The following is a 19,697-nucleotide window of genomic DNA, read 5'->3' as shown; positions in this document are numbered from 1 at the left end:
ATTTCTACTGGGATGCAGACCTACTACTAATATTGCCAGATAGATAGAGAAAGAATACCAGAATCATTGAACTACACAAAAATCATAATCAAAAGGTGCACATGAGCAACAACTTTCAAGAAATTATGAAGGAAAACTACTGTGATATCCTGGAACCAGAGGACAAAAGAGGCATTGAGAGAAATACCAATCACCTCAGGAAAGAGATCCCAAAAGAAAAACTTCAAGGCACATTATAGTCAAATTTCAGACCTATTGGGTCAAAGAAAAAACAATAGAAGTGGCCAAAAAGAAACAATTCAAATATCAGAGAGTCACAATCATGATTACACAGGACTTGAGAGGTGCAACATTAAAGGATCAGAAGTCATGAATTTCATGCCTTCAATTGAGCAGTGACTGAACAAGCTGTGGTACATGAATGTAATGGAATACTATTGTGCAATATGAAATGATAAACAGGCACATTTCAGAAAAATCTGGAAAGACTTGCATGAGCTGATGCAAAGTGAAGTGACCAGAACCAGGAAAGCACTATATGCTGTATCAGGAACATTGTGTGAGGATCAACTATGAATGATTCAGCAGCACAATGATTCAAGACAAGTACAAAGGACTCATGAAGAAAAATTCCATCCATATCCAGATAAAGAAGTAATGGACTCTGAATGCAAATTGAAGCATATTTTTTCATTTACTACATTTTTTTCATGTTTTTTATCTGTTTCATTTTACACAACTGTGACCAATATGGAAATATGATTTACATGATGCATCTTTGTAAACTATAACAAATTGCTTAGCATTTTCAGATGAGTGAAAGAGAGGAAGGGAGGGAGAAAAACTTGGAACTAAAAATCTTGTAAAAATGAATTCTGAAAGTTTCTGTTGATATATAATTGTGGAAGAAAGTAGATACTATTTAAAGTAAGAAAAAAGAATTTGAATGCTTAAAAAAAGAAATTTAAACCCCCACCTCACTCCTGTCAATCCCACCACAAATCCAAGCAAATACAATTTTATGGACCCCCCAATTTACAAGAGACCTCAGAGGGCATCTAGTCTAATATATATTTAAGCATTAGTTCCCACTTTATCTATGTTTTTCTTATACAAAGAGTTATTTCACAACAGATAGTCCTGAGGTTGTGAAAGTTGACTTTCCACCACTTGACTGATCTTTTCTTCAAGATTTCCAACCAGTGCTCATGCACCTCCATTGAAACCTTCCCGGGATGGACAACTCACTGTACCTGGAGGAGAGGCATATCATTCTCACTTGTAGCAAATACCAAGAGGCCAAAAATAAATGAATTTTTTATTCTGAAATGCACATTTATTTTAAAATTAGCCCCAGAAAATACGTAATACCAGTTTTGGAAGTCATTGTGAATGTTATCTGTAATTTATGATGTTTTGCACACTAGACAATATGCTTGCCACCTCTTGACATTTTATTATAAATTTTTTATTTGCTCTTTCAAAAGAATAAATCATTGGAACATTGAATGTATTATTTTATCTTGCTTAGCCCAACCCTATCTGCTAGGGGACAACAGTTACTTCAAGTGCAAGAGACACTACAGAGGTTACATTTATAAATGAACTAAATTGCAAGAGAAAATATTTGTAAAGGATTTGAACTGCAAGACAAAAGAGCAAAAGTTGTCTGCTGCAGCCTTTATTTCTAGGATTATTACCAAAGCATAGCAGATCAGCAAATAGACCCCATCTAAGTTTCACACTATAGAATAAATGTTATTCCTTCTTGATGGTAATGATTATATATAGTGCATTCTTACTCCTCACTTGAAAAAAGGAAATTCACTTTGAAAATAGTTCCTTTAGATGTACACTTTATTCACATTCATATAGATGGAGAGGAAAATACTGATCAAGACACAATGTGACCAATTGTAACCTAATACTAAAGGTATCTAATACCAAGAGAATAGGACAATTCATAGCAATCAATAGAAAGCAATACAATCTGGACTAGAAATGGTGAAAGTGGCACTGGAAATGTGAAACTATTAATTAGAAATGGCTAAGTATTCCATAGCTATCTACTTTAGCTATTGGAAGCTAATCTCCTTCTGTGAGTCAATATATATATATATATATATATATATATATATATATATATATATATATATATATATATATATAATGGTTATTATTCTCTGAAAATTTTAAATATTTTATTTTATTTTAAAGATATAGGCCAGAATACCTGAATACACTGGTCAATTCTTTTTTACACAGATAGCATACAGGTACTTCAGTGAAGGAGACAAAGACCAAAATGTTTATTCCCTCTGTGGTGTGTACAATTTGAAGACCCCCAAGGTCAAAATATAATAAGAGTGGATGATCGCCCCACTAAAACATCAGGAAGAAGTTCTCTAAGCCCACTATAATTTCTCTTTAGTTAGACACCTAAGTCTTCTTAAGCTGTCCAGTTTGAAAACACTCCTGGTGACTATCTTAGTTCAAGCTTATCTGGCACAATAGATGGCACTGTATAAGATGTCAAAGGAGAAAAATAAAAAATGACTTAGGGATGCTGTTAAATTCATTGCCCATTAGAATGCGAAATCCTTAAGGAAAAGTGCCATGTTTTTGGTTTTCTTTGTTAAGCCCAACACTTAGCAGAGTTCCTTGGCACATGATAAGCACTTAATAAATGCTTGTTGACTGACTAACCAATTCCTCATATCCTTGACACTAATTGTGACAAATAAATAAGTAAATAAATATATTTTCTGTATTTACTACCAGGGCAGTGATATATTCAATATCTGTATAATTTAGAAATGTCAATGGATACAGCTTATTTTGGCCTAAGTATGCATTTTGACAAAATCAACATTAATGGAATTTTAAATATTAAAAATATGTATTCTTTCTTTATAGAAATTTCACATTCATTATCACTTTGCCTCTCATCTTTTCACTCTAGCTTTTTCTCTTTTCCTCTCTGTCTCTTTCTGTTTCTTTCTTCCCACTGAAAGTCACACATATTTTGTACTAAGAAAAGGTTTAACATTTTTATTATTAAACTTTCTTTCTGAAACAAACTAAACTTGGGGGTTATTTACTGTAGAGTAATTCAAGAATCCATATAATTACATCAAAGCTTCTTTTCTGTAAATGTCTTGTATTTGCCAAGTTCAGTTCAGAGGATTTTCTCTCTGTTCCTGTTGAGAGCTTTCTATTTCCATAGTAATTCAATTTCACAAATAATAAAGCACAAAGTATTATTCTCTAATAACCTAGATTATTCTATATAATTACTTAATAATATAAAATGTCTACTACTCAAAGTGGTGATGCACATAGACCTATCAGTCTGTCTATCTATCTATCTATCTATCTATCTATCTATCTATCTATCTATCTATCTATCTATCTACCTATCTAGGTGTTCAAACATGTAATATCATTAGATTATGAGTTCCTTAAGTTCAGCAACTCTCTTTTCCTCATTTTGCATGCCCTGTGCTTAGCACAATTTCTGGCACATAACAGGTAATAAATAGATATAGATACTGATCTTGGATAGCATATGCACGTTTTCAACTTGAGCATGTAATTTTAGCATCTGCATGAAATGATCACCAACAAAAAAGTTTGATCATGATCATTATATTTAAAGTTTTGTACTTTATCTCTTATTGATTAAATACTGACAATTATAGCTTCAAGATTGAAAGATTACCTCTGGCTTTTCCAGTTTTATCCATAATACAATGTATTTTAATGATTATGTGACATATATATACATATATATATATACATATATATATATATACATATATATATATGTATATATATATATATATATATCCCATTCGATAATGCAGATCACAACTCATCCACCAATTGTAACCCAAGAAAGCTGATGTGTTTATATTGAAATCCTGCTATTATTATATTTATTTATTAAAAAATTAGAACCCTCAAAAAGAGGTGATGATGATAATGTTGATGATGATGATGATAGCAGCCACTATTTACATAGAATTGAATGTTTACAAAGCACTTTACAAATATTATCTCATTTCATCTTCAAAACAAGTCTGGAATGCAAGTGACTTTATGATTCCAATTTTACACATCTCTGATTAAGACCCTTCATCCTTCCTCTCAAAGGTGATAATATTTGTAAATTACTAACCCAGTGCCTGGTATGAAGTAAATGCTTGATAAATTCTTATTCATTTCTCTCTAACAAATGAGTGAACTGAGGTAGGCAGATGATAAATGACCTCTTCAAGGTTACATAGCTCATAAATATAGGAGGTCAAATTTACCTCAGGTCTACCTGACTCAAATTCTAGTACCCTATCCATTGTATCACCTAGCTAAAAGGTCCTACAGTTTATTATCTCACTTACATGAAACTATTGTTTTATACATTTTAGCTTTCAAAATTTACATTTTCACTATCATACCTCAAGAAACTTAATAATAGGCATTGAATTATTCCCCTGTTTCTCTAATTTGGCTTCAAAATCCTTCTTCAGCTCTTCCAAGAATGTCCTTTTTGCCTGCAACCAGTTCATAGTCCCTTCTGAAGTTTCAAATGGGAGTACAGTCTCAATGCTCTTTAGTATTCGTGTGTTGATCCTTGTCCCAATAGAAAGATTCTATGGTCTTTTCTTTCCTGCTTTGCTTCTTACTCAAGATGATAATAATCACCCTTTTCCTAACTTTTAAAGTAGATGTCTGCTTCTAGAGTACAAGTGGCTCTGTACCCAAGTTCTTATGCCTTGAACTTGAGGCTTTGTGTGTTGTGGCTTCTGATTCTTTCAGTTAGAAGCTAAAGTGCTGCAGCTTATTTGGTTCTGAGCTGGCTTATGTAAGAAAGCAAAGGCCAGGTAAATTCTTTTTGTGTTTCCCCAGATTTACCCTGGAGCTAGCTTGCTAAACATGGGGGAGGGATGGTCTGGCCATAGGAGGTCTTCTCCGCTGAGCTAGAGCATAGGTAAGCTCAGCGGTTGGTGATCCTGGCTGTCCTAGTGTCTTCTCGATTCCCCTGAGGTGCTGAGGCATGATTGGGGTCCTGGTGTTGGTGGCTGTGGGGTTCCCCATCCCGGGGCTCCAAATCTCCTCTTGGTTTGCTGAAGTGGGGTTATCTGGGACAACTCCAGTCCCGCATTGATCTCCTTTAGCCACAGCAAGAGGAACCCTCCTTAGGGATTTTCCTAACCTCATGCACAACAGACTGTTTGCACCTTCTGCTGACCTCACTATTCCAGAATTTTTCAGTCTAAAAGCTTGTCAGGGGAAGTGAAGCAAGAGTACTAGAAGAACGGTGGCAAGAATGAGATAGGTAGAATGAAAAGTTACCTTATACTTATTTGCCCACCCCGTGTTTTTCTCGTGACAGATGGTGAACACCTAAAGGAATTTAAATATTTAGTTAATATTAGCACCCTCACAAGTTCAGGGTTCAGAAAAAGTGAATTGTCTAAGTTACACTTTTCATTCATAGCATTTTTTCTTATGAATATAGACTAGTTCAATTAAAAGCAAAAAAAAGAGAGATTATTTATCACTAAGACTAAAACACAGAATTCTTTAATGTCTAAAGTGTTAAGCTATCAAGTCCAAAATCTGTGATTATTTGGTTTTCTGACACAAATTGGTTGGTAGTTTTGGACAACTCATTAACCATCCAGTGGACACAGGAATGTGTCCAGTTACATATAACCAGTTACATATAGAGCTGCCTGTTATTTTACCAAGTCCAATATTCATTGTGCAGATGAGGAAATAAAGATTTTTTTATCCTTTTTTTTTACCCTGAGTGACCTAGTAATTTTCTTAGAAGGATAAATATCACTTCTCTGCCTTTTGAAAATGTTTGAAGGTGGTAAGATAATATTTAAAATGTAGTATGAAATATATCATTCAACTAATGAGCTTAAAAGAAGAGCTTTTGATTTTTAGTGTAGCCTGCTAGTACAAATAAGCATTAGGTAAAGTAAAAACTTTTGAAATTTATATCTAAATATTTGCTATTGGATATGAAAAGTTTGAAATTATACACCTACTTATACCAGAAAAATCATGCACACCAGTACCTATGATCAAATAAGTTGTAATCTTTGAGTCAGCTGTAAAAGTCTTACACTTGTACAATAATGCATTGGGCATAAAGGAATGTATAAACCACATAAAAAATAGTCACTATATCTTTTAATGAAAAAAATTCAAGATAAATATAAGATTCTGGTCGAGATAAAAGTTTATAAAATATTGGAACTACTATGTGAATGTGAGATTGTTCCTTGATGCAGACCTGTTAAATTCCTATAAATTTCATTTTTAGAAAGGTCAGATCTATTATTAAAATTCTGTGATAAACAGCATAACAGGGATTATCAAGAATGAGTTCATGGAGCCCAGTCAATGTGCTGACATTACATGTCTATTCATCAAAACTTTTTTTCACTAGAATAAAGAAGAAAAATAAAAGTGACTGAATCTCTAAGCAACAGATGGAAGATAAAAGCTAAAGTGAGCCACTTGTGAGTGAGATAGCAGGAGCTATATTGCTGGGACAATCAGTATCACCCAAAGATGTATGGTAGCCCCATGGGTTTAGGGAGATGGAGATGAGGGGAAAACATCAATAATAGAAAAGAGACTTTTCAGACTTTCATGAAATATAAAGCTGTGATGGTACCATTTTAGTGATTGTTAGAATCCATGAATTACAACTAAAAATAACAACTTGCACAAAGCTAGTCTGGATTACTTGGACATTCAGAGCAAGAAATTACAAACAACACATCAGTTTTTTGTTTCATTTTTTTGTTTTTTTGGTTTTTTTTTGTTTTGTTTTTGTTTTTTTCCTCATCAAACTTCTGGGGATATAAATATATTACATGAGTCCAAAGAAGCTGAATTCTGAGATGCATCGACATTCAGAATGATCTTTTCTCTCAATTATTTGCTTTCTTGTACCCCAAAAGTATTTAATACATCTGATTGCCCACAACAAAATTATCATAAAAAATCTAAATATAAAAAATGAAAGAGATTTACATTTAATGGGAAGATACATTTCATGAGCAGATGTGGATGACTGTGTCTATCTTGAAACTTTAAGAAAAATTCAAAATAAATCATTCAGTCAACTGGGAATAATGAAATAAGCATAGGACAAAATATTTTCATAGAATTTTTAGTCTCTATACCTGAAAGGAATCCACACTGTGACATAGACAAGTAGGCATCAAGTCACTGCTTAATGACCTCTTAGGAAGAAGAACTCACTATTTGACACTTGGATACCTCTAATTATGAGGATTCATTCCCTGAAATTAAGTCTATATTATTCTCTTTACAACTTGCACCCAATGTTGCTCAATCTATCCTCTGGGTCCAAAAAAAATATGTCTAAACCATCTTCCCCATAATTGTCCTTCAAATACTTGAACCCAGATTATCATGCATCCCCCAGTCTTCTCCATGGTAATTGTAGCCCTAGCTTCTCAATCATTATTGGTTGATTATTCAATCAACAAAAACTTATTAATCACATACCACACTGGATTTGCTAGGCCTTAGGGATAGAAATGAGAGGATGAAACCAACTCTACTCTCAGAGGGTTTGCATGTTATTAGGGTAAATAACATGTATGTACATAAGTAGATACAGAATAAATACAAAATACATAAAAGGTAATTAAATAGAAGAAAGCAGGAAGGGATGGGATGACCAGAGAGAGGGAATCAGGACTATTTTATAAGTTTTATCTTTTAAGTTTAACCTTCAGTCTACACACACTAAAAGAAAAAAAGCCCTGAATTGTAACTATTAATGATTCCTGAAATGTAAATGTTTACACTGAAATATTATGAATTGTCAAATTGGTTAGATCTGGTTCTAGTACACCCCTGGATTCAGCCCCTTCCTATATTCACTCTATTTTCCAGAAAAACATAACCTCCATTCTGCTCCTTACTTGCTTCTTCCATTCTTTAATGGGTAGGTGGTGGAAAGATATTTTGCCTATTTCTGTAAGGGGTGTATGGGATGTTCAGGGTGGATTAACATCTCTGATGTGAAGGCTTGCCAAGTCCTTTTTAGGGCTGCTTATCCACTTTTGGTGTTCACTTTCACCTTAATCTTAACCACAATTTCAAAAAGGTACAACATGTGCAGCAGTCATACTCCAGTAAAACCAACTTGGCAAACAGGTCTAACCAATAGGTCCCAAACCTATGGGTGAGTTTGGGAGATATCTACTCAAAACATGTGAAGACTTTCTCTAGTAGAACAGATGGATGAAATAATTTGTTCAAATAGTCATGAAGGTGACTGAAGCAATTACTATGGAAATTTTAGATCTTGGTCAGACAACAAAGTCACCAAGGTCACCCACTCAATCTTGAGTCATCACCAGTAATCCTGACTTTTTCCTTACCACTAGACTTCAAGAACTCAAGAAGAGAGAGGGAGGATGATAACTTTGTGCAACTCTGCCTGACTTAAATCCAACTCACAGGACATCACCTTTGAAAATGAAGGATAACCACAAGAACATTTCCTCACTCCATTTACTGACTATGAACCTTTGCTCTGTCCACCCTCCATGGCCCAAATGCATTTGCACCCTATTTCTGCATCATAAAATCCCTTTTTTTCCTTCAAGATACCTGTGGCACCTGAACACCATCTTAAGCAAAATCTTTCTTGATCCCCTCCCACTACTAAGGGTCAGGTGTGGAAGGGCTTTAAAAGCTAAACAAAAGAGTTTACATTTAAACCTAGGGTAAATGGGGAACACTTGGAGTCTATTGAATAAAATGAGATTTGTGCTTACGAAAAATTATTTTGCCATCTGCATGGAGGATGGTTTGCCACTGGGTGAGATTTAAGTCAGGGAAACCATTTAGGAAGTCACCTTAATATTCTAAGTTACAGGAGATAAGGGCCATGATAGATTCAGGCATTAAGTAATTTGGGCAAGTTAATTAATATTTGACTGCTTTGGGACAAAAGTGGTCATCTGCAAAATGGGAATAATAATAGCACCTTTCTCCCTGGGCTGTCATGAGGATCAATTGAAATTATATTTGCAAAATACTTAAAATAGCTGCCAAGGCATAGTAAACTATGTATCAACGTTTTACTTCATTCTTTAGTGGAACACTCAAAGGTAGAATGGGGCAGGAACAATGCAGGAAAGTCTTTAATCTACTGGGTTTTGAACTTTTCTGTTCAAAGAAAGTTTTTCTGTTCAAAGAACTTTTCTGTTCTGATTTCTTAGGTGATTTTCAGCTAGACAGGCTTACTTTGCTACAAACCTCAGGGAAGAGTTGACAGTTTATTACTCTTTCTGTAAAAAAAAATATATCTCCACAGGTTTCAAGTGATTTCAACTAGGAAGATATTTTTTAGACAGTACTTTTTATTATCCACTTGAATACTGAAACTCAAATACAAAGTTAAAATGAAAAAAATGTCATGTACATAGCAGAACATAAGAAAGGATTCAAATTATGTAACATTTTATTTTCAATTCAAGAAAGCCTGTATGATAAATAATACTTATTGTGTTGAAAATTGTCCATCTTTTCTTTACTTCCTTGTGAGTTCTTTTGTAAGGTATTTTCTAATAAAATACTCAGAGAATTTATCTTTCAGTGTGAGATATTGACAGCATAAAGAGCCTGAGTTTATGTTACAGTTCTTTTTGAGCACTATGGAAGTTTTCTTTCTTCTCAATCCCAGTTTTCCATTTTTGTACAGTTGGCAAATCAGGGTCATATTCTTTGCACACTAACATTAAATTTGAAGACAATGCATGAATCCAAGTTTGCACTTTTCTGAACTCTTCTCACAACTTCCAGAATGCCATATTCTATGGTTCAAACTATTCTAAAATTACACTATCAGTGGGACACTGGGAACATATAAATCAAAATGTTCTTTATATTTCAGTTGTTCTTATAAGGCCAAAAATCAAAGAATATTGAAAGATACTTAGAACATATCTTTCGTCTACACCAGCTAAAGAAAGCAGCCTTACCTGGGATGTTTATACTACTACACTATGCTACTTATATGAATGTAATTAACCACAAACTGTTAAGTTTTGTGTTTTGTTTTGAACAGTCACTTAATAGTTGAAGAATTGTCCTAATACTCTTGTTTGCTCACACAGATTGATTGACAATCTGGGGTAACTCAATTAACTATGTTTTCTCATTCTAGAATGAAAAGCAAAGCAATCAGGTATATACCATAGCAAATTATCTGCGTTCATATAAGGTTCTTTTCTATAGGTATGTGTCTATACACAAATGTAAAATGTTAGTATAGACAACAAAAGCTCAAAGGAGATTTAAAAGCTACAAATAATGTATTCACATTTTCCCAGTTTGGGGAGAAGGAATTGGTGTGATTGGCAGTTTGTTACAGTACAGAGCTGATCTTTGAGCCAGAAAGACCTAGGTTGAAGTCCCAGTTCTAATACATCATAGCTATGTCCCTATGGCAAGACAGTCAACTTCCTAGTATTTTTTGGTAATTCTATAATATAATATCTTATAGAGAAATTAGTTGCTGATTTGCCTTGGTAGAGAAAGTTTCTACCCTGGAAATTTCTCCTGTAGATGAAATTATATGTCTGGATTATGAATAGAGAAATAGATGAGGAAGATGTTTGGAATTTGGGAATAACAGATTATGATGATGCTTTCTTAGATAATTTACACTTAATTTTGCTTTTCAAAAATTTGAATGTGTTTCGTTTTGCAGTCAACATTCTGGAGGGGTGGGAACAGGAGAGGTGGATCCCATCAGTTCTTGGCTAAAAGGAATATCCATCTGATCATTCTAAATGTACTTTCACTGACACTTCTGGAATAATTTCATGTTCACTTTTTGCCAAAGAGACTTGGATAATGAAATCATTCCCTGATTCTAATACAAAGAGCTCTGTTTCCTGGTAATGATTCAAGGAAACATTGATTCCAATACCCCTAGAATTGCCAGCACCATCGTCAGCCCACAGAGCAGAATCTTTTGTAAGGATTAGTATTGGCAGGACTGATTATTACAGTGCATCTGCTCCCTAGCCTGAGCTTTTGGCCATTCTTTAATTCAGTTTCTTTCCAATAAACTAACAAAAAAAAGACAGGTTGTAAGATACAATATGTTAGTCCCTAAACGCATGCATGCTGTGAGGAGTAGGTGTTAGGGGAAAAGAGGGAGAATTTTGGGAATGCTTCAAGATCTTTGTGATGTCACTAATGGGAAGATATCTGCTGCCAATCCTTCTGTGTCTCAGTAGATGAAGATCTATGACTATCCCTTGATGGTGAGCAACCATGATGAACCTTTCAACACTGATGTAGGGTAAATATAGGTTAAATCCATAGTTTATCTCAGAACCTGTACTCAAAGTATTTAGAGTCTGGAAGATCTTGCCAGAGTTTGTTTTTGTCTGCTATAGCCTCTGAGAAACCAAGGTAAATGCTTCCCTATGATCAGGCATTAAAGTAATACTTTAAATGGGAGTTAATACGTTCACTACTTCGAGTTAAAAGAATGATTGTGATGTAATCTGCAGAGCAGAAATCCCTGATAAGAAATTTAATAGCTATTTTCAAATACTTGTATATTTCTCCTTTAAAAAAAGGATATGTGTGGGGTGGCGGATGACAAGATGGCAGAGTAACAGCATGACTTGTTAGTCCTCTCCCCCAAACCCAGCCAAATACCTGTAAAAATGACTCTAAACAAATTCTGGAGCTGTAGAACCCACAGAATGATGGAATAAAGCAAATCTCCAGCCCAAGACAGCCTGAAAAATCAATGGGTCTGTCTTACCATGCTGGGAGCAGAGTACAGCCAAGTATGGGCCATACTCACACATGGTGGACCTGAGCAGGCCTTGGGGGACTGAAAATGTGGCAGTTTCCAGACTTCACAACCACACAACTCCAAGAACAAATTGAAAGTTCAGGGAAAAATCCTGTGGGATCTCTATGAAAGAGTAGAGTGGCCTGGCCCAAGCCCAAGGGCAGCAGAAGGAGAGGAGGAGACTGGGGAGGAGGAACCCATGGATGTGGACCCTGTAGCAGCAGCAGCAATGGCAGGAACAGTGGCAGCGAAAATTTCTAGAGCCCTAGGCCCATAGATTGTGGGGGGATTGAGCAGCTCATAGTACACACTCACTGGAAGCAGAGAGTTAGCTATTTACCAAGTAAATAGCTGAGAAAATGAACAAAAACCAGAAAAAAGAATCAAAGTACAGAATCTTACTTTGGTGACAAGGAAGATTAAAGTATATAAACAAAGGACAACAAAGTCAAAGCTTCTATTTCCAAAGCCTCCAAGAAGAATATGAATTGGAATCAGGTCAGAGAAGACCACAGAAAAGATTTTGAAAATCACATAAGAGAAGTAGAGGAAAAATTGGAAAGAAAAATGAAAGTGATGCAAAAGAATCATGAAAAATGAATCAATTGCTTCCTAAATGAGACCCAAAAGATGCTGATAACAACAGTACTTTAAAAAATAGACTAACCCAAATGGGAAAAGAGATCCAAAAAGTCAATGAGGACAAAAATGCCCTAAAAAGCAGAATTGGCCAGATGGAAAAGGAGATCTAAAAACTCGCTGAAGAAAATAATTCCTTAAAGATCAGAATGGAGTAGATGGAAGCTGATGATTTTATGAAAAATTGAGAAATTATAAAACAAAACCAAAGCAATGAAAAAAATAGCAGAAAATGTGAAATATCTCATTGGAAAAACAACTGAACTGGAAAATAAATCCAGAAGAGAAAATTTAAAAATTGAAAGTCATGATCAAAATAGAACCTAGATATGATATTTAAAGAAATTATAAAGTAAAACTGCCCTGATATTTCAAAACCAGAGGGTTAAATAACTATTGAAGGAATTCACTGATCAGCTCCTGAAAGGGAATCCCAAAAGGGAAAATTCCTAGGAATATTACAGCCAAATTCAAAAGCTCCTAAGTCAAGAAGAAAATATTGCAACAGCCAGAAAGAAACAATTTGAGTATTGTGGAAATATAATCAAAATAAAGCAAGGTCTAGCAGTTTCTACATTAAGGAATCAAAGGGCTTGAAATATGATATTCCAGAGGTCAAAGGAACTAGGATTAAAACCAAGAATCACATGCCCAGAAAAAGTTACTATAATAGTTCAGGGGAAAAAATGATCATTCAACAAAATAGAGGACTTTCAAGCATTCTTGTTGAAATTCCCAGAGCTGAATAGAAAATTTGACTTTCCAACACAAGAATCAATAGAAGCACGAAAAGGCAAACAGGAAAGAGGAATTGTAAGGCACTTACTTAAGTTGAACTGTTTACATTCCTACATGGAAAGCTCATATCTGCAAATCTTGAGACTTTTCTCAGTATTAGGGTATATGGAGGAATTATATACATACAGACAGAGGGCACAGGTAAGCTGAATAGTAAGGGGTGACATAAGAAATAAAATTAAGGAGTGAGAAAGGAGTATATTGGGAAGAGAAAGGGAGAAATATAATGAGGCAAATTGTGTCATGTAAAAGAGTCAAGAAAAAACTTTTTCAGTGGAGGGAAGGAGGTGGGAGGTAAAAGGGAAAGAGTGAACCTTACTCTCATCGCAGTATGGCTCAAAGAGAGAATAACACAAACTCAGTTTGGTCTGAAAATCCATCTTACACTCCAGGAAAGTAGAATGGAAGGGAATAAATGGGGTGGGAGGGGATGACAGGAGGGAGGGCAAATGGGAAGAAGGGGGTAATTAGAAGTTAACATTTTTGAGGAAGGATAGAGTCAAAAGAGAGAATAGAATAAATGGACAGGATAGGATGGAGGGAAATATGGTTAGTCTTTCATAATATGACTGTTATGGAAATGTTTTGTATAACTATACACGTATAACCTATATTTCATTGCTTGCCTTCTCAGAGGGGATGGGTGGGAACAGAGGAAGGGAGAGTAGTTGGAACTCAAAGTTTTAAAAATGAATGGTAAAATTGTTTTTACATGCATGTGAGAAATCAGATATACAGGCAATGGGGTGTAGAAATCTATCTTGCCCTACAAGAAAAAAGAGGGAATGGAGATAACAGAAGAGAGGGGTATGATAGAAGGGAGGGCAGACTTGGGGAAGTGGTAATTAGAATGCTTGCTGTCTTGTGGTGGATGAAGGGGAGAGATTGGAGAAAATTTGGAATTCAAAATCTTGTGGAAGTGTCTGTTAAAAACTAAAAATAAATTAATAGGACAAAAAGAGATATGCACAAACCCAAAAACCAAAGATCAGGTACAGAATAGGTTTGGGAAAATATATGTCTATATATGTATGTATATGTGCATATATGTATGTATCTCTAGCTATAGAGAAACATATCTAAACTTCATTGTAGTCTCCTCAGGGTGGAGGAGGGGAAAAAGAAGAAAGTAAAAAAAGTGCACAGTAGAGAACAAAGAACTCAGAAGGAAGCAAAGAAAAGGTGGACAAGTTTCAACACAACAACTATTATTTGTCATTCAGGCTTTCTTGAAATGAAAATATATTGTTACATAATTTGAATTCTCTCATGTTCTGCTATGGATATATGATTTTTTTTTAGGTTTAATTTGAACTTCAATATTTAAATTTATGATATGTTTTTGTTTCTTTTCTCTATTCTGTATATGTGTTCTGGTGTGTGAGTCTAAATAAATTTTTTTAAATGGAAAAAAAAGACTATGTGTAGGTACACATAGTTCAGAGATTGTAAAAAAAAACATCACTGGCTTGAGAATTTGAAGCTCTGCAATCTGGGGGAAGAAGCACTAAGACAATTATGTCATATTTTGGAAAAATATTAATTAGTCAAGGATTCTACCCTTCAGAATTTATCATTTAAGATATTTTCCTGTGCCAAAATCCCATGTCCTCAAAAATAGAGAAAATTTGCATTTCTTCTATTCTATTTTCCCTACATGTTTAAAAGCTGTTTTTCTAATGATGGATGTGAAGAACACAGAAGTCTAGGAAAACATTATCTGAAACTAAGTGAAACCTGTAAATCTAAAAAAAAATGCACCTAATGACTATAACGTAAATAGAACCTCAACAGAATATCAGAACAGAAAGTAATGGGATCATAGTGACCAAGATTGACCACAAAGATGAGATCTTTTCCTTTGAAACATGAGGGACTAAGGTGCAGAATAGTATATATAATAGACTCAGTGTGATAATCAGTTTTGCCAAACTTTTCATTTTTCTGTCTTTTTCTTTTTTGTTATAAGGGATAGAACTCTGAGAAAGGGAATGGATGAAACATATCAGCATATATAGGTGATATGAAAATATCAATAAAGCATTTTCAACAATAGTAATACAAATAGCTTTCACTGTCTTCTCATATTTCTTCAAAGTTACTCTCTGGATCTCTTTTGTGCTATCATCTATGTACTACTCATCAGTGAGCTTAGGATTCTACCTTGGCTTCAATTCTTTTTTATCTCCTAGTGATCTCATCAGCTCCCATAGGTCCAGTTGTACTCTCTCAACAAATGACTCTCATATATATCTTGTTCTTCAGTTCCCAAATAGGAACTACCTGATAAACCTCTTCACTGGGATATCACATGGTTATCTCAAACTCATAGTCTCACAGGAATTGCCAAATCTAGTTATTTGCATCACAAAAAAAAGGGCTGGATCATGCCATTCCTCTGCTCAAACAGTTTCAGTGTCTCCCCATTACCTCTAAGATTATATATATATATATATGTATATATATATACATATATATATACACATATATATACACATATATGTATATATGTATGTATGTATGTATATGTAGTACTCTAGTAGACATTTTGCAACTTGACTCCAAGATATCTTCCTAGTCTTATTTAAGGTTTCTTGTGCATTCTATATTGAAGTCAAACTGTCCTGATTATTTTTTTCTGTACATAAAATATCCCATCTCCCACATGCTTTTTACCATACCTGGAATGTTCTCTTATTGCCACCACCTCTGAGAATGCCAGCTCTTTCAAGGCTCCTGATCTTAGTGACTTCAAACGTTTGAAGGCCCCTGATCATCCCTAACTAATCTTAGCTTGAAACTCTTTATTAATATTTTTGTCTAATCTTACCAGTCTAAAAATTATTTTGCTCACTGGAGAAAACAGATAAAATAAAATTTGTGACATTTTATGTTCTCTCAGGCTAGTCTCATCTTTTCTTTTATCTTTGTCTTGACCTCAACATAGGAAAAAAAGACAAAGAAAATGGGAAAGAGTAAGAGGCAAGGAAAAGAGAAAGGAGAAAGAAAAAAAAGAAAGAAAAAGAAAGGAGAAAAAGTAGAAGAATAAACAAACAAATAAACTCTTTTTGATTCAGCAGTCAGCACCAGACTAGCACTCATTCTAAGCTGACATTGCTCTTTCTGTTTTATGACATCAAGTCAGTGGCAGAGAAGAGCTACACTGTAAGAATGTTTACTGCTCTTTCCATGAAAAACAACTGAGATTTATAAAACCATCAGCTTACTACCAAGGTGTTCTCCTTCATACACATCTTTAATATGTTTGATATGCTTGAATTTTAATATGTCTGAATTTGATATGAAACAAATACTTCCTCAAAATGAGGCAATTATTGAAGGCAAGTAATTCCAATAGAAAGATGCAGTGTGGGAAAGTGGATAGACAGTCCAAGAGTTAAAGTTCTGAATTAAAGAACTGGTTTTGATTGATACTAGCTGTGTAATTGATGATAAGTCATTTAAATTCTCTATGCCCCCAGACAATTAAAAGATTATAAATTACAAATAAGTGATAGACCTGCTTCTGTGGAGTAAGTTTGCACATCCTTCCTTTCCCCTCATAGATAAAATCATAGACCAGGACCAAAATGTGAAAACAAAAAGAGCTGAAAACACTGGCATGGGAAGAAGATCATGATGTTTTTACCCACAGGTCTTTAAACTAGGTTAGATTCAATGTGCCTGGAGTTAGAAGCTGTATCATAGGGCCTTTGAAAATTCCTTTCTTTTTTTTTTATTTTTGTAATACTCTCCAATTTGACAGAAATGGCTTTGGTGATAAACTATGACATGTTGGCAGCCACCTGGGCAAAGACTATAAATAACTGTGTTCCATCATTGCTGGCTGGCAGTCCCTAAGCAGCTTAGTGAAGTGAGAGATGTAATCCTATAGTCCAACTTTCCATTCATAGTATTATAAACAAATCCTGGTTGGGGATTGTCTAAAAAAAAAAAAAACTTTTCAATTATTTTTGCTTAATAAACTATAACTAGCTTTACCTCACCTGGATAATTTGCATTTCACACAAGGAGATAGACAGAAGAGACTCTTAAAATCCAACTCTTGTGACCCCATGATTATGATTGGCTGTTGAAGACACAAGGTTTGACGTTGGAGGCAAAAATAAAAATAAACTGGGTTTCTTTGCTCTCTATAGCTTTTGGGAAAAAATCCAAACTCATCCAAAAGTCCATGTGATGTCATGGTTTTATTTATATTGATCTCATCCAAAATCATTCCTTTTCAGATATTACTTATTTCAGGGCCTCTCCTTGAGGAAGGAATATGGAGTATATAAAGTCTATCTTTTTTTAAACTTCTTGCTCACTTTTGTACCCCATTCCTGTTTTCCTACAGCAACAATGAAACTTTTCCAACTCTCTTATATCACGTAACCCAGATTAACAAAGTACTTACCATAAATACTGCCTTTTATTATATGTTTGTAAAATATTTTATTGATACCTTTTTAAAATCCTATCACTTCTTAAAGCCTTCCCCCCAATAAATCTCTCTCAATGTTTCACAACATTTTTCAGGCACCATGGAGAACACAAGAGAAATAGAAGATAATTTATCTACATATAATCTAACCAGTGAATCAGAACAAATACAAATGGAAATATTAGAAAGTAATTAAATGTTCAACCTTGTAATAGTAGTTCAATATGTAAAAGGGGTTCAAAATAATAAAAGGTCCACGTGAGTTAATGTTGTCTAGGAAGGCTTAGCTGAGGAGACTGGGCTTGAATGAAGAGTGGATGCACATAGATGGAGAAGAGGGTGAGAATTTCAGCTAAGAGAAACAACATGAGCAAAGATTATGAGATAAGAATGAGTATACTGACAAACAGTAAGCACAACAGCTTAAAGACAGCAGAGTTTGAGCACTGACAAACACCAGGGGAAAATACTGAATAGATAAAATCTTGAAATCATGAAGATGACTTTAGATTTGATGTAGGGGCCAGCACACTATAGAGAGGTACCAGCCCTGGGTCTCATAAACCAGCAAGTATGATGGACTACTAGGATCATAGGATCAGGTTTTTGGAGCTGGCAGTGACTTCTATGGCCAGCTACTCTGGATGTTCTGTCATTTTATAGATGAGGAACTAAGTGCTAAAAAAATTTAGTATTTAGCTTATGGTCCCACAGATAGTCACTGATTTGGAATTTTAATCTAAGTCCTCTGATGCCAAATTTTACAGGTTTTCCATCATACCATAACTTTCCATCATTTTAGGCTTCATTTGTAAAAATGAAGCTTAGAATTTTAAACTTTGAGACATATTTTGACTTTTTAAATTTAAGTTCATAATATATGCATGGCCTTTTGCTGTATTTACTCAAATGGCCAACATTTCTTAATTAAAACAAGCCAATTTCAAGAGTACAAATTAAACCCTATCCTAGAAATAAGAAACATAAAAATTAATCCACAGTGCTGACTTAAAATCCAAATTTTCCAGACCATTTCTTTACCACAATTCCCCTTGTTAACTTTAAGACATCATCCTAGGTGAGTTCAGAATTGATAATCTGAGTAACTAAAAGTCATTTTTTTCTGTACATTTCAGGAGAAAGAATATGGTACTTCTAGTTTATGTCATGGATTTTTTTTGTTATTATTCACACAATAGTAGTTTATTATTGCTTTTCAAAATCCAGTTCATTATTTTAAATAATCAAGGTTTTTTTTGGGGGGGTGGTGAGTGGGAGAGAGGCCACATTTACCAATATTTCCTACTTTCACCAATCTCAACGCTAGCATTTGGCTTCTCAGTGAGATACAGCAGTAGAAAAAGATAGAAAATTTCTGAATAATACAATTATGTGAGCCCCCCATAGGGGTATGATATTTTTCTTTATGAGGTCTTCCTAATTATCATAGTTCCATTAAAGTAATCCAAGATCATATGCCCCTATTATATTAGGGGCATCATACTATACCCTAACCTATATTGAGTTTGCTATCCACTAAATTCTCCATTTTAAAATGAACTATTGACTTACAATGCTTATTCTGTGTTTTTGAAAGTATTTTTAAAATTAAAAAAAAAAGTTTACATTGATGGCTATTAAATTTTATCATATTTTATTCAGATCATTATTCTAACCTGTCAAAATAGTTTTGGATTCTTATTCTATTTTTGACATTAACTTTCCCTACTAATTTAATATTTTGTAAGCATCCCCTCTATGACTTTATCTCAGAAATCAAATTAAAGTAAATAAACAGAAATTAATCAAACAGTAGCTCTGTGCAGTTTTGTGCTAGGCAATGACATAGGTACAAATTTCAGGTAAGAAATGGTCTTTAGCTGCAAGGATCACAAGTTTTAGTATCATAATAAGACACCAACA

This window comes from Notamacropus eugenii, chromosome 5, assembly GCF_028372415.1.
Source record: "Notamacropus eugenii isolate mMacEug1 chromosome 5, mMacEug1.pri_v2, whole genome shotgun sequence".
Lineage (NCBI taxonomy): Eukaryota > Metazoa > Chordata > Mammalia > Diprotodontia > Macropodidae > Notamacropus > Notamacropus eugenii.
Note: the sequence above shows the minus strand (reverse complement) of the source record.